The sequence below is a fragment of the Coturnix japonica genome, chromosome 4 (assembly GCF_054131305.1).
Source record: "Coturnix japonica strain WE chromosome 4, WE-NBRP24, whole genome shotgun sequence".
Lineage (NCBI taxonomy): Eukaryota > Metazoa > Chordata > Aves > Galliformes > Phasianidae > Coturnix > Coturnix japonica.
In genome coordinates, this window is record NC_140666.1 from 26893574 (window position 1) to 26911143 (window position 17570).

At 36.8% G+C, this 17570-nt stretch overlaps 1 long non-coding RNA gene across 1 annotated transcript in view; it reads left to right on the forward strand.

Moving 5' to 3' along the window:
- Positions 1 to 349: 349 nt before the first annotated feature.
- Positions 350 to 17570, forward strand: part of LOC116653423 (uncharacterized) — a 40892-nt gene continuing 23671 nt past the window's right edge. The window contains exons 1-2 of the long non-coding RNA XR_014945721.1: positions 350 to 467; positions 6088 to 6167. This is a non-coding gene — a long non-coding RNA (uncharacterized LOC116653423). The remainder of the gene's footprint in view (positions 468 to 6087; positions 6168 to 17570) is intronic.

Consider the following 17570-nt stretch of genomic DNA (forward strand, 5'->3'; position numbering starts at 1 on the left):
TGTGCAACTTAGTGAAAAATGTAAAAGGGATTTTTTCTTTTAAGGTTGTATTTAACTTTCTCGGCATAGTTGATGTTGATAATTGATTGATGTTACAATAAGCCCCATAATTTAACACTGTTAGGATAAAATGCTGTGCCACATGGCTAATCTGCGCAGAATGATGTTAAAGCTACTGAGATGAACTAGCAAAGCTAACAGTATACTTTTCAGTAGTTGTCAATCTCGAGAATATCAAGCTAGAAGGCACCAGTGTTAAGATATTCCTGTATCAGAAGACTACCTTAATACTCTTCTTTTTTCAAAACCATTGTTGGTATCCTGCAGCTGCATTAGATAGATACACACTGTGTGGAATTCATGCAGGTATGTGGGGTAGTGAAAGGAGGGTCTGTGCTGCACAGGACAGGAAATTCCACTGACAACTTCAACTAATTGTACTGTTACTTTGTGCTACTGGAAAGCAGGTATGTTTCACCATAAAACACAGTATGTTATTTAGATGTCATGTGTTTTCCTTAAATGAGCCTTTGAAGCCAACATTGTTGGAAGAAGCAAAGCTGGCCTTGTGTGCTCCTCCTTTCTGGGTTAGCAGGACTTGCTATTCGTCTCTTTTGTACCATTACCAGGCATTCGTCTAGACATTGGCTATTGCCATGAAGATCTGCACAGAAAATTATACCACAACAAGGAGAAATCCTAAATATCTAGTCCTAAAGCAAACAAGGTCAGTGCAGTGAAGTCTTTTTCATTGCATTCAAAACAGGCAGACATACAAGGTGCAGTCCTCTATCAGAAAGCAGATTTTAAACAGGACAACAACATTTCCCTTATTTCACTATAAAAAGCAATAAATAAGTCAGAGTGGAGCTGGCTTTAACCTGGCATTGAGCAACTTGAAGTAAATACTCAGAATATTGTTATTTAATACATTCCACTAGATAAATGTTTCCAGTCTTACTGTAGCTATTGTTGCTATGGTTCTCTATGATTAAATACATATTTATTTCCAGAATCCCTATTCCTGAAGCTACGTCATATGCTTAGGAAATGAAAGGAGATTCAGGTTTGAAATCTTAATTCTTTGGAATGGGGGAATCTAGGTTCTGCTGATAAATAGTATTACAAATATAATATACTCAAATATACTATCAGGTGGTTTAAAAGTGTGATTTAAGGCATCTGTCAGCTTTGCAATGGAGTATCTTTTGAGTACAAAAGCTTAGCTCTGAACAAGCTGGTTCATTTATACAATAAAGTGCATCTTGGTAATAAAACGTATCACTACACAGAGCCTTGTCAGCTCAGTCCATGCCAGTTAGCACAGGTTCTAAGAATCTGCTGTTCTGCTTGGCAGTCTTGTCCTGATTCAAAGTAACTTTCAGTGCTCTAATGCATTCTGAGATACAGGCTTCCTTCCTGGAAGTAGCAGGATTGCGTCACTGTGATTCTGCGCCACCACAAGTAAACTCCGCTTCATGTTACTCCTGCCTCACTGCTTTCATCACATAAATGAGTTTATATGGAGCCCCTTGGGTGGCCTCACTCTAATCCTACACTGGATCTGTTCTATGTTAAAAATACATCTGTCAAAGTACAACATTTCAGTGTCCCTCCCAACAAGGCTGCTTCTCTCCATTTTCTTTTGTTTCAGCATCTGAGAGCAATGCAGGAGGCAGGTCAGAGATCCATGAAAACTGACCTTAGCATTTATTCTGTCATCCTCATGGTGAATGCTGCATAAAAGCCCAGCATAGCACACAAAGTGCAAACCCCCCGGTTTAGTTTGACACTTTGGCTAAACCTCTTTCTGCCCTTTGTAGTTGAACAGAGTCTAGTTAAAATCTCTCTCCATTTGTCTTTTGCAGTACAGGAAAGTTTTCAGTTCAATCTCTTGTTCTTTCTTTTCTGTGCAGTGCTGACCTAAGGATATTTCATGCAGCAGTATCACATAGAGTAAACAATTTTATTTATTTATTTTTTGCTGGGGCAGAATTCAACCATGTTTATTTATATAGCCAGTCTAATCACTACAACTTTCTGATGGTCACCATGTGTCTGGCAAGCTTCAGTTGTGGTGTTCTGGGAAGCTGCTGCCTTGCTTTCTCCCAGGCATTACCCTTTGCAGCACTGAATGAGAGAGGCAGCGCTGGGAGACAATGAAAATCCAGCTTCTCTACCTACGTTTTAAAACACCTGAACTTTTGCTCCTTTCTTATTCTTCCTGTTCACATCCTGCAAATTTGGGAACTGCTTGAGACTGTTCTTTATGCAGACTAAAATGGAGGTGAAACATTTGTAAGAACCAGTGCTGCATGCATTTTCACATGAACTATCGCACTTAGAAACAAATGCTATTTAAAGTGGATTGTCCCAGGAGTCCTTCCTAGTTCACACAATGCACTTTCCCAGAAGGGGTTCAATTTCAGGTCTTGAACTTGTCCCACGCTCCTAGGCCTTTTGGGCCAAAGAGTGTGGCAGAATCATTAAATCCAAGCCCTAGATCATACCTAGTAGTCTGATAGATCAGTTCTGAGCCATTCAGAAACCAAAGTTTGCAAATCCAAGAGGGGAATCAAACTTCCTCAATTAAAAGCTGACACCCTGCTGCACAGAGGAGTGGCTCTCTGATCACTTCTGGGAAAGAAAGCTACTGTCCTTCCCAAATAATGATTCAAAGTGAAGGCATAATTAAAAAATGGAAAAAAAAAAAACCTAAAGAGCAAACTGAAATCTGTGAGGATTTCAGTTATCCTTGCTGATTTTTCATACTGTGATTCTATAAACAATTTGGAAGCTGAAGAACTTCAATAGGAATCTGATTTAAATCTTGTAGTACTGAAAATATGCCTTTTGTGCAGAGCATCCAGTTATGAAAGGTAATGACTTTGTCCTGTCATTGATTGGGGCAGAAGCTGATAGCACATGTGAGAGACATATAGAGAAGGGTTAAACAGCATATTGCAGGATAAAGGCTTTTGTTTTGAAAGTCTTCTTATTTGTCTGTGTCATGTAGAATTATCTGTGTCATGGAATTATCTAGATCAATCTATGTCCATGATGGGGGGCAGTAGGCCTGTGACACCCCTGTCCCCAAAAATGGAAGGGAAGAAGGGCAGAGAGATGGGATCTTCCCCTCTGAACATAAGGTCCCCTCAGATTTGTAGTTTTTCTCTCCTGAGAACCAGGTATTTGGAAAGTTATCAGTTCATGGAACTGGAGTATTAACTCTATAATTACCTGTGCCTTACATGATGCTATGACGTGGAATACCTATAGGAAAATTACAAAACTTGTGTTTGTTGTGGAATCAAGCATCAAGCGGAGTGGGGTGAAAAGAAGAAAGGTCAGAGAGAGGGAGGAACAAGAAGGGTGGAAAAGAGACAAGCAACCCAATGAGGATTTTGCTCAGGGGCTGCAAAGATGCTACAGAGACTTTGCTCAAGCTAGAGATACAGCAATAAAGTAGGCTGTAGCATGAAGCTGAGTAGCAGAAATAGCTTCATCTGGTTAATGATAACCATAAGAAAATAACCAGGGATTGCTCATCTGTGGGCTGCAGAAAAGCCCACTGATTCTTCTTACCCCAAACACCAAGCTGTCAGTATGATGTGCTCAAGAGAAGTCCTGTATTAAAGGAGATATATGCACTATGATAAAACATAATTGAGTAAAAAGTTATTGCCGAATAATACCCAAGGTGTGGATGTTTCATCATTCACTTACTTATATTGATACTACCCTTTTTAAACTGGTATCACAGCACCCTTCCCTAAAAATCATTTTCTAGTTTTACATTCCTAGTGGATGGTTGTGGGTGAGGACTGTACATCTCTGTGAGGGTACCCAGAGAGCAGCTAATTATTATCATGCACACCTGACAGAATTTCCATCTAATTTTCTCTCTTTTTCTTTTATATTACAAGAACTTGACTGCAAAAGAAAAAACTTAATTTTAAATTCAGCCAGATAGACATCAGAAAAAACAATTTTAAGTCTAGGAGGCACATTAATAATCTCAGTCTGATTTGCATGCAAGTGGTAGGCTTGGCAGACAGTAGATTTGTGTATTTCCTACTTCTAGCAGATATTCCAGGTTAGTGCAAAAAAAAATAAAAAATAATACCTCAAGAAAAGGAGATGTCCTGTGTCTTTTGGCTGGATTCTATGATTTTTTTGTCTTTCTAAGATGTCTCCAGAAGTTTATGTTCTCCAAAGGAACATAACCCTCAGGATACAGGCAGGAACTAAATTGAAATGGTGGGATTAGGGAATAACATTTTTAAGTCTTTAAGTAGATTAAAAATATTTTCCACCAATGAAGAACTCATTCCAGACAAGTCTCTAATAACAGAGGATTTGTTGGCTAACACTGACAAAATCTTGACTGGTACAAGAAGAAAACATTTGAGAAATGTTGTACCTTTTTAGACTTCTCCAAGTTTAACAGTGATTGCTGCTGCTCAGAATTTTAATTGGTAGTCTCTAGCTGAGTTAATTGAATGTCTTTGAATCTTTTATATGATTTAACTGTAAAGATGCTTACGTACCTCACACCAAGGATCTTTGGAATATGAAACTATCAAGGACTTAAACCAGGCTCAATGTATAAGAAATCAGTTTCTGATTTCACTGGAACCTGAAATTCTCAAGATTTATCTGAGGGTACATATTCTGGTATTTAGTTCATCCCTTGAGTCCCAATTATGCTACAATGTACACTGAACATAATTCCACCAAATCAGTGCTCTTAACTTCACTCCCTATTTCTAGATACCAGTTACTGCTGTGCTTGTTCTTACAACATATCTCCACCTAAGGCTGTGCAAATCCTGCTGCTAACCAGAAGAGAGACGGCATGTGATCCTGGTGGGCAAGAGAAATGAAGCAATGAATACAGATCCTGACAGCAAGATCTTACTAACAATTTATGGCCTCATCATTACACATATCTCTGACAGCACATATATATGCTGAAGGGTATAATGAAATTCTCACTACATAAAAGCTTGGTGTACATCTATTGAGTTTTTCACAGCTATCTCCCCTGTGGCCCCTTTGTTTTGAAAGTACACATATAAGAGATTCAGTTATGTCTAAAGTACTTTCATTTAAGATGTTAAAAATCAAATGTTATTTAACCTTCTATCAGAGAAGTGACATATTAGCACTGTGCCATCTAAAAGATACTACTTGCTCATTTGGTGAAGCTGAAGGTTTGGAATCACTAACAAACCAGTTCTCCTGCTGAATCCTTTTTGCTTTTACTTTATCATTAGGAGATGCAACAGAGAGTGAATGGTGTTTTTTCTGTCTCAGGAGAACCTTGATATTTGTCCACACATTTAAACAAAAGAAAACTGCTTAATATCTGTGCCAACATGTGACACTAGTTCTTGCTGCAGAATCATGAAAAATTCACACATTATGCATTGGTTAAGAATGTCATCCTTTCCAAAGACCCAAAAGGCAATCCCTCACTTAAACATTGATTCAGAATAAAAATATCACAGAGACTTGTCCCCAGCATGGTACATTACACAAGCACGAAGTATCAAGAAAGGAAGAAAGGTCACATTAAAGAGAATGCAAGATGTATTTAATCTGGTTAAACAGACTAGCTCTGCAGGGCAGAAACTGTCAAAAATTGTGATTAACTAAAGCCTTACACAGCCAAGCTCTTACCCAGTGGAGCTTTTAGGCACTTGAACATCAGCAGTACTCATGATTATGGGAGTTACAAGGAAATATGAAGCATTTGATTTTTATTGGCATAGCTTATTCCCTCTGATCTTTGTTTACAGATTAATAGTACAATTGTCATCCCTATTCTTTGCATTTTTCTATTGACATAACTGCAGCTTTATACATGAGAATTTGCACTGTCATTTTTTACATTATAGGATCAGACCTAATAAAAATTGTGTAGAGCCTATTTGTCAGTTTATCTTTAGACAGTGATATCTTACCCTTTGTCACCCATGATCAGTATCTTAGGAAGCCCAAGGAACTCCTTTAAACTAATGAAATAGTTTGACTATGTATGTGCCAGTTTCTCTAAATATGATCAGAGTTTCCTGTCTTCAGAGGTTGATTCACGTGGATGGGCCTGTGATATGATGACCTGCTCCATCAGGCTTCTCTTGGATTGACTGTTATTTGGGCAGGTAATTTAACCTTACTTAGTACATAAATCCCCTTTGTAACTTTGTGGGAAGGTGCACGGTTATGTTACTGCTAACCAAAGATCTCTAGAAACCCACTTACTATTGACAAGAAGCTATACTCCAGGAGTAAGATGGCAGTCCTAATACAGTAGCCTGACAGTGATTATATGGAGTGGTTTTCTAGTATCTGTCCAACTATGTGGAAGTATTCCATTCATAATTGTTGGCAATTCCAAACAATACAAGTTTGGTTAAGCAGAGAAAGAGAAAACTGTATCTGTTGAATACCTTAACTGAGAATCCTTCAATTGTCTTTCTCATCTCTATATTAAGTTCAAAGACAAGGGGCTTCCCTGCAAAATACTGTGTATTTCCTTGTCCAAATTGCAAATGACACAGTGACATTATATCTGATGCTTAATGACAGTTTTTATACTCTCATATGATTCAGCATGCAGGTGTTCTAGAAAGAAATTCACAGACCGTATTAGCCTGTTATAATAGCAACCTTCTCTCACAGGAAGGACTTCACTTGTATGGGTCTCACCAATGAAGAATTTGATATAGCAAGCTAGGAAAATGCCTGCTATGCCAAATCCATCCAAATTGTTATCTTTGCCTTTAATAGTCTGTGTAAGGAAGATCGTACAAAATTCTATCCAGAATCCTTAAAAGATTATCCATACAGAACCACTGATACTGGAGGTTTTATCATAATCTGTATATGGTTTCAAATGCACTTCTTTCTGACAAATATCAGATGGATGAGAACAGTACAGGACATTGTAGGAGTCAGTGTCAGTAAAGAATCAAACATACTAGATACTGAGGCTGGACTTGATGACCTTTGAGGTATTTTCCAACCTGAGTAACTCTATGATTCTGTGATACCTCTTGTGCTTTCTATACCAGAATAGCTAAATACTTTGTAACATTATTTGGATTCTAGTTTAAAACTAAACAATAAAATTGTTTGTAATTATAGTCAAAAGCCATGTGATGCTTCTTTGCCCTTCCACAGTGCTTTTCAGATTAAAAGCATCTGCAAATATTTTATAAGCATTTTTCCAGCCTCCTTGGAGTTTAGCTAAATAAATTGCATGTCTTTGTAGACACTTGTGGAAACACTCCAAGCTTAAGCAATGTGCATCAAATAATGTGTTGTTGAAAGCCCAGCTCTACATCCTTTTCCACAATCCCTTGGTGGAATTATTTTGTTACTCTGCTGTCTCCTGGTCCTCCTATTCTTTTAGAAAATGTGATCTTTGAGCTGAATTCCTATGACTGGACTGATTTATAATTGAAGCAGTTCCAATTTTACATCAACTTTACAAGTTTGTCACCTTACAGAAATCAGTTTTGCTACACAAGGAGGAATACACACAGTGTTCTTTTGTGGCAACTAGAACTATTCTAAGCACAGAAGCTGTCAGATTGCAAATATTTAGATGAAACACTGCAAGAAATATAATGTGAAAGAATTCTACAGCTTTCTGATCAACACAATATTCATCACAATGCAGCATTTAGCTCGAGGTCAGGCACCAGATTGTCATCGTATTAATCATTTTTGTGTCTCAACTCCAGCCTCAGAGAAAAGGGAGTTAAATAACTCAGTTTACAACTACTAAAAATAAACTTGCAGACTTGCTGGATTCCTCCACATTAAAATGTAAACAACTGTCGGCTCCTCTGGAAAAGCTAGTTATGCCCTGCCTCTGACTTCCCCGGGAGAATTTCTATATTTTAAAAATGTTTTATGCTGAAGATTTGTTTCCATAATTGGGACTGGCCAGTTTTCTCAACAGCAAAATGAAAACTAACTCTTTCCAAATAAAACAGTTGCTACTAGAGGCATGGCACACAGGCCGTGTAGAAGATGGCATGAGCCATCTTGGCTGGGATGATAGCCAGTCATTTTCAAACGTAGGTGCCTAAAGAGAGGCAGATAAATCCATATTTAGATGCCTAATTTAGAAGTGCCTGATCAGGCTTCACCTCCCTCACAGAACTCACAGATCCTAGGGCTGACTACCTGTCAAACCCAGGTTATTTGAAATGGAAATATTTTGCATTCTATTTTGGGGGCTAAATTAGGAACCACTTTTGACATTAAAAAGAATCTCAGTCCAAATTTTTAAATGCTTTGTTCAGAATGTTTTTCTTATGTTACTTGCTTTCTGAAACTACATTAGACTTTTTGCCTTAAAACACACACTCATTGCAGCGAGCAAAACTCTCCTGAAAGTTCTGAGAATGCTTGGTGCAAAGGTGGTTAGTCAAACCACTCATCTGACTAGTGCATACTTCCTCACCATTTAGGATGGCTTGGTGAATCCTTTTCTTAATGCCCCATCTCAGCGTGACATAGATTGCAGAAATTGCTTCTGTCAAGTATGGATAATAGTTATATATAGTTATCTTAATGAACATTCATGGATCATGCATACTTTTTCAGATCTGGGAACTAATGAGTTACTATGCATTGCACCATCTCTTATAAATGGGTTGGAAACCTGAAAGAATAGTCAAAAATAGCCAAAGTAAATGAGAAAGAATGTTTCTTCTCTTCCTTTTAGGAGAGGATAAAAACAGAGTGAATATAATATAAGGTTAGAATATGCCTTAATAAGCAATACAGGTAATATCTTAGTGTAGCATCATCCAAGATGACTGTCAATTCTGCAAAAACCTACCAGCAGAAGAGGCTTTACTGTTTCTCCAGGTAATTTCTTCCAGTGCTTCCTTATCATTAGAAACATATGGCTTGTATTAACCAGTCTGAAGACAGAAGTCTTCTTCTGTCTGTCCCAGAAGGGTTTGAATGATAGGTACTCCCTCCCTATACAAAACATCCTCTCAGTTATTTGAAAAATGATGTCCTCCCTCAACAGTCTCTTTCTTTAAAATAACACGACTTCAGTCTTATCCCATAAATAACATCAACTCCTAACTTGGAATCTTTCTCCTAGCTCTCACCTGAAGTCTTTTCAGCAAGCAAGTTTGTTCCCGAGCTGTCTTCTGGAGTGAATCAAATTATTCCCCTGAGTCGAAACTAGGTCTGGCTGGTGGGACAGTTTCCTGCTGGTACCACTTCCTAAAGACTGGTTGGGCTGCATCAACTTAAACTCTTCCTACACCTCCTTTACAGCCCCCCCAGCACTACTCAGCTCATCAGACACTAGTACGTTAGTGTAGACAATGTGTACCTCTAGCAGTGTTATAAAAACATGATTCTGGAAGTCTCCAGCAGAACCCCCTACTTATTTCAGGCATCCTGAACAAAAAATGATGCAAACTAACAAAATAATGGCTTCCTACTACAGAAAGATTAAATAGATATAAGTTAATCAAGGAAAAACACTGGGGGAAAAAAGGAAGTTATGTCTTCCATTTCCAGGACCTCCAAAATTGAAGCCGTGGTTCAAACACCATGTATTGCCTTTGACTATTAATTCTATCAGGTTCCTCACTATCCTTGTTATCCATTTTCCTTGATGCCAGTATGTGAGTAGATGAGGATATCAGTTTTCACACATTCTGTGCTCATCTTTCATTAGTTCATAACTGTCATCCTTTTCACTTGTACTTCTTCTGAGATAGAGGTAACAGGTATTTAGTATTATTCCACCGTGACTGAGAGGAGTAAATGTGAACTGTCCATAGTTTGGGAATGGCCTCGTAAGAATTACTGATTCTCCCATTTTTTTTAGTATTTTAACTTCTAGAGTGCTCTTCAGAACATAAAAGTGATTGTACAATTCCAGACTTCAGATCTATCTAGCCCTTTATTCTATGTCTAACAAAAATAAGCCAGGGCTAGATGCCCTGAATAAGAAAAAAAAGAACAAGATAAACAGGTAATAAATAAACAGAGGTAATAAATTTAAAATCCGTGGCCAGTGAGGCACTCAAGTCAATCTTACTGTTTAATTTCTTGGAGAGATTATGAACACATTTATCCTTAAAACACGCCAATTAATCTATAACAAAGAGTTTCACAATTTAAACAAATAATCCTTGAAGAATCACCCTCTTTTTTTCTTTTGTATCTGCCTGCCACTGGCTGGCTTATTTATTTTGTTGTCTCCTCACTCAAACAGAAAAGAGGTTGAGTGACTTCTAATGCTTTCTGTAATGCGCTTCTTTCTGCATAGTGGTATGATAGTTTTTTCTTTGCCCAGGAAGGTAATTATGATCATCACATGGAAGCTGTTTTAAAGCTCAGATCCTTCTCTCTACTTTTGTGTTATTCACTGGTCCCTGTTCAAAAAAACTTCTCTCATCCTTTCTATCAGCACCTCATTAAGAGAAAAGTTACCAACCCTGGCTGACAGTTCAGCCATTTTGCATTTCTGCTCCTTCAGATCTTGGGCACATGCCAGCCACTCGTGGTGGTTGGAGCATCCTTTCTATTCGTTCCATAATCCATTCCACTGACACTCCAGCCTGTGACATTCTCTAATATCTCTTCCAACAAAAAGGGTTTGAGTGTGGAAACTTCCCTGTTTGTCCATAGCAAATGTTTCTATGCTTTGCCTATCTATTGGCTCTAACACTTCTCTGGCAAACTTTCTGCTCCTGATGTGTTTGAAAAAGAATTTATTATTACTTTTTACATCCTCCCCAATTTATTTATTTTTTTTCTTTTTTTCCAAAATTCACTTTGGCATACTTTTCACAGATAACCTGCCAAAACTTGTGTCTTTTTCTGATCATATCAGTTGGACAGAACTACAGCTTTATGAAGGAAGCCTTGTTCTTAATAACTAAACTTTACCTCCAGTTTAGTTGTGTTAATTTTTTCTTTTAGGATAGGCAGCATGTATCCGATAAGGGTTTCCAATACACTGTCTTCAAATAGCCTCTCGGTTACTTAAAGTAAATTTCCCACTTTGCACAACCTTTTTTACTAAAAGTTAGAAGAAAGGTTTTGATTCAAACCCTACAGGGTCCATAACCCCAAGTGGTAGATTCCTTCATGTTTGATGCTTTTCTTATGCTAGAACTGGGTTCAAAATCTAAGATAAATAAGATAAGAGATAGCAGCACTCATACAGTGGTTTCATGAATGCAAAAGGCCTTAAGTATTTTTCAGAAAAGAGAATATGATTATATCAAATATACTTCATTATTATACCTACGGTTGACATGGATACACAAGCATTTTATTTTTTATGTGAAATAATTAATTGTAACATATTAAGGTGAAGCAATATACTGGGAATGTGTGTTCCAGAAATTGCTATCAGCTTTGCTTTGCTATGCTGTTACTATTTATTCCAGGCAATGTTTTCCGTTCTGACCTTCGATTTCATATAAATTTCATACTCTCAAATTTCCAGTGAGTCAGCTTTATTTAGGTTTCACAGGCTCCAGTGATAAAAACAAAATAGGAAAAAAGAAAATCTAAGCAAATATTTGTATTTAAAAAAAGAGAGAGAGAGAGAGAAAAGACATAGTAAGAATCACAAAGAGTGACATGCTTTCTGTCAAAATCCTCCTACTAAGCCAAATAATAAAGCCCCTTAGATTCAAATCAGAGTACTATAATTTTGAAATATGCCTTGTTTCCCTTGCTTCAGCTAGTCATTCACAAACTAATTTCTTAAAGATGAAGAGCTGCAGAATTTCCACATTTTTATTGGAAATCCCCTTCGATAATTTTGTTACAATGCAGTTCTATATTTGGCTCCAAAATAAACAGCTGGATCAACTGCTGTCTTCTAGAGAGAATGAACAGTGAGAGAAGGAAAAAATTCCTTGAGGATTTCTTTTTTGCTTTTCTTCCAAGTTCTCCAAGGACCAGGACAAAGATTTGATCCAGTGAAATAATGCACGGCACATATATCCCCCAAATCACAGATCCTGATAAAATTCAGAAGACAGCATCATAAGACCTTCCCTGTGAGGACAAGGCTAAGACAGTGGAGGCTGTTGACTTTGGAAAAGAGAAAGCTCTGGGGAGATCTGAAGGCAGAATTTCAGTTTCTAAAGAGGAGCTATAAGAAGGAAGGGGACACTCTTTAGCAAAGTCTGTTGAGACAGGACAAGAGGAAATGACTTCCAACTAAAAGAGGGTAGATTTAGATTGGATATTAGGAAGAGGTTTTTTGCATTAAAGGTGATGAGGCACTGGAACACACTGCCAGGAGAGGTAGTGAATTTCTGGAGACTTTCAAGGTCAGGCTGGACAGGGCTCTGAGCTCCTGATTTTTCTGTAGATGTCCCTGTTCACTGCAGGGGAGTTGGACTAGATAGCCTTCAGGTTTCTATTCCAACTGAAATGGTTTAATGATTCAAAGATTCTATATTCACACATATTGTTCAGAGTCACACCATTTCATTGCTGCTTCCTAGTGTCACAGCTGTGATAGAATTTTATCCCAGAGGCACCTCCCAGCTGATGGGAATTAACTTGTGTAGAGGGATCAATGGGAAAGGATTGTCTAGAAGTCATTTCACATCCTGCTTCTTTGCCCACTACAAAACCTTGTGCTTCTACCCAATGAATCCAATAAAACAACCCATGCTAAGTTGAGCAGACATGAGTATGCACAATGTTGGGTTTTTTTTTTTGTTTTTTTTTTGTTTGTTTTGTTTGTTTGTTTTTTAAAAAAAGGCATTTTTCAAGCACACAATGTAAGGCTATGATAATAGATCACCATATCAGCTCCAGTGAAAATCAGCATTGTTTTCACAAGTAGCAGTTTCACCTAAACCCAGTCTGATCAAGTGTTGGAAGATATTTCTGGCAACAGTAAAAATTAAGGTGCATCAAGCCTCTCTTGTCAATTTGAGTTGATTCAGTAGAGTACACTGGATGCAGATAGCAATCATAAACATCCATCTTTGCTTCTAAATATGATTTTCCAGACTGAGATGCTCATCAACAAACATAATTGTACTCACCCAAGAAATAACCTGGAAGTCAGTTGGGTGGACTTGAGACAAATTGGTTACATCTGGAATAAACACTAGGGCTGCAACTTTACCTGCTCATTATTTTTGTCAATTCAGGTTCTGCCCCTTCACAAAAGAAGAGTTAACCCCAAAACTTTGTAAGTATTCTTTATGAGTATGAGATTCCTTGAAATATTAAGGAAGAAATATTCCCAAATGCTCTGTTGCCTTTGATATGTTTCACAGGTTTTGATTTCCCTGTATTCTGCAACATTTAATTGTACTATAAAGTAGTAATTAAAGTTCTTTTTATTGAAAAACAGATGATTTTGTTAAGTAGATTTCATTTTGTGGTTTCTTTTGTGCAGTATAATCTTAAATGAATGTTATTTTTTAAAATTCAGATGAAATTAAAATCTTCAAACTGTTAAACTCTTGTATCTCAAAACTATAAATATATCAAGACAGTCTTAACAGAAACCATTTAAGATCAATTGAGAGCAGTCCAGAGGGCATGAGTCTCCAGTTGGCTGGACATTACAGCAAAGGGAAAGTTGTTTGTGTCTTTGAAATTTACTGCCCGAACAGACCCAGTAGACATAAAACAAGAAGTTTAGAGCGATTTTGGCAGGCTGCTCTGAATCACTTTATTACTCTACTGTAGTTGAGCTTTTTCTTCCACTCTCCTTGTGGTTTTCCACCCTGACATGACAAAGATAATAGCAGTAAAATAGCATGATTATTAATGTAGGTACCTTTCCAGTAGGCAACAGAAAACATGAAAAAGTATAGAATATCAGAAATAATCATAATACAAGTTCATAATTAAGAGCTACTTCCTGACAAGGAATAGATGAAATATTTAGAATAATGCAGTATTTGAAAGGAAGGTCCAACCAGGCTCCAGCAAAAATTAACAAATAATAACAGATACTCATGAATGTATAGAACAAAAAATCACTTGAGCTCCCACTCCTTGAACTAAATGCCCTGAACTCCTGAAATCTCTTTTCATAGTTCATAGGCTTCTCTGAGCAATTTCATCACTGCCCACCTGAACTATGAGTAGTGGAAAATAATCAGTGAACCTAACCAGCTTTGGGAGTTTCCTGGTTATGTACCTGACTTGGGCCCCAGGAAGGCAGCACACTTCCCAATGGCTCAGGTCTGGTTTGCATGTGTTAAACTATGTGATAATATAATTACATGATATTTTGTACTGTTCTATGTAAATGTCTTTCCCTTGTAATTTTAGCTTGATATGAAGTATGTTTATTTAGGTTCTCCAAATTACAGATCTAATATTAACAGAATTTAATGTTGCTAATTTGATTATAATAATGACTGCTGTCAGTAAAAAGATAATATTTTCTATTAAACAATCAGACAGAAAAATGACTTTATAGGAGCCCAAACTTATTACATAATTATCTTGGGAGATAATCAAGACAGTTAAATTTAAATCTTTAGTGTTTAGAAAGCAAGCAGATATATTCTACCAACAAATTCTTATCAATCTGAAGTTAATCCTCTGAAGGATGATCATAAATTTAACAACAAAAGTTTAGTTACTTCTTTTTATCTCAATTATCACATGTATCGCTTTGGAGGACTGTATATATTCAAATATTTATCAGCTGTGATGGTATTATTTTTGCTGGATGCATAATGAAATCATCTATCATCTGCAAGCTGCAGTCATTTCTGCATACATGCCAAAAGAATTCTGTCCACGGAAACCAGAGAGAAAATCCCAAGCTTCCTTTTCCTTCAAGGAAAAAAACTTACTGTCTCACTTTCCCACCTCCTCTCAAACAGATACTACATTGGGGTGACTGTCCCATAAAGTGCAACTGAAGAGAATTAGAGTATCATGGCAACTCACATATGCTATAGGATCAAATGTAATTATCAGCAGCACTTCAGGGAAATGAGCAGCAGCTCTCACTTGAAATTCAAGCTGTTGTGCAATCACTAGGGTGCCTCAAGACAAACTAACGAGCAAGACAACTGAGAAGTAATTGTTCTCCTTAAAAATGGTGAATGCCAAGGTCTTTTTCTCAGAGCAAAGGATCTTTTTGGAGAAGCTGCACAGCAAACTATTTTTGGTTTTATGACTTTGAAGTGACATTGCCTTAAATGAAAGCAAAATGCATATTCTAAAATGATTTTACATTCTCCATCTCAAGCTTGCTTGTATCTAGAAAATCAGTATGTAATTAACCTGCTTAATAACACCCTACAAAGAAGTTTATAGTTAAGTTTAAAAAAATTTTCCTCCTGTTCTACCCACACAAAAATGAAGTTGCAGATGATCATTTTGGTCTTTACATAATGTTTGGAAAAGTTAAAGAAAAATGTTTCGGAACTGATCATCCTTAACAGTTTGACTGAAGTAGGAGTCTGACGGGAATAGATAATTTGCAGTTCTTGTCTTTTGCATGCATAAAAATGACCCACATTTTTAGCACTAAAACCTGTTTAAATTTCATATAAGCTAATGTGCATACTTCCAACAAAGCCCATTTGCTACTACGGTAGGGAAGCTAAATAAGACTATGGCTTTTAGTTATTTGCTTGTATATATCACAAAAAACAGTACATAAAAATTAGGACTCTATTCTGAGAACCAAAAAAGGAGGGAGAAAATAAAATGAAAGGGAGACAAAATTCAAAGAGCACAAGCAGTATCTAGAACATTTTTCCACTCTACATTAGTCCTCTAAAGCTGAAAGCACTCATCTGCATGATAAAGGCTTATATACAGGAGTAGATTTTGCTGCTAGTTCCATCAGGAGCCTAGTAAACCCATGTGTTTGGAGCTTTCCACGTCAGTGAGCACATGGGAGCAGAACTTCTTTGCTCCAGCCAAAGGCTGAATTTGTCTTCTACTTTTCATAGAGTTTTGACAACACTAAGATTTTCCTGGGTCTCCAAACCCAGAAAAGGCAAAAACTGGTTTGCCTTTCCAACTTGTCTTCATTGTTCTAGAAATATAGAGAAGATATATTTGTATTTTAAAGCACAAAGAAAAACGAGAGCTCAGAATTTGAAGTGTCCCTTGGCACATTAATAAATCCTGTTTAACCAACATAGTTCATCAGTCCCTTCACTTCCATTTAGTGAAAAAAGCCAGAGCAAGCTTTGCAGCTGCTACTTTTCAAGACAGCATTTCAGAGTAACACATCCATCAATGTGTCTTGCAAACTTATAAATGCTCCAAAGCAATGTAAAGGAACAAATCATAGAGTAATAAATATGTCATGTCATATTCAGAGCTGAATTATGTGAATATAGACTGCTATTGTTTTAAAGAAGTCCTGAAAACACTGTCTACTGCTGCTTTTCTTTCCTACTTCTTTTTTTTTATAACATAGAACTCAAGCAGAATTTACTTTATTGTCTTTATTTGCATCTATCTGTGTTATCTTGAGATAAAGAAAGAAAGAAGTTCCCTTTTGTCACTGTTGGCAAATGAGCAAGGCATATATTTAATTACAGATAATTAAATAATTATATTTAATGGTTGATATGACAGTTTTACATTACTTTTAAGTATAATAGTAAACTGAACAGTCAGTTATTTTAAGTAATTTATTATTTGGTTGTATACTTTCATCCAAAAAAAAAAAAAAAGCAAATCTATGAAGTTTCCAAGTACGTGGGATCTCGTAGAAAAAAAATCTAGAAACCAACAAATGTAATTTTAAAACAACAGAAACTATTAATAATATTACTACCATTGTCTTCTTGCTTCAGCACTGAATCATATAACAGGCAATGATTTCACATGGCCTGAATGATATACACTAATTCTGATCTTGAGAAAATCCTGTTTTTTTATGTCCCAGTTCCTGTGTGTACTGGGATAGAATCACTTTCTTCTTTCAGAAAGGTAATTGAGAAAAATATATTAAAAACTGTGAATGACTGCCAGATAGACAATTCTAATTTTCTGACCAAATACATAATCCAGCAAGATACATATATTTACCTCTGTGATGGACAAACTTAGTTATCCTGCTAAGTTTTGTCTAACACATTTCTTATTCTCCTGGCCTTTTTGTTGAATATTCTCTTTTAGTTCTTATGCAATAGCTATTATAATGATACATTAACACTATCCAAAAGTATAGACTTCAGAATCCTAGCAGAGGTGTAACCATCCCTGCCACGGTAATCTGTGTGGAAATGTTAGTCTGACCTCACAAAACTCATTTCTGCTGTATTCAAAAATAGAATAGTCCCAGACTGAAATCTCATATCTGAATATACCTGTTCTGTGCTTGGCATAAACGGATCCTGTGAAAAGCCACTGCTGTGAGTGACCACAAAGTGAAGTTATATTATTAGGTCGGGACAGTCTGAAACACAAATATAGGTTGGGAAACAAAAGCATTCAGGACAGTCCCATGGGGAAGGACTTCAGGGTGTTGGTGGATGAAAAGCTCAACATGAGCCAAAAGTTACCAAATGACAAAAAAGAAATCAGGTCAGCTA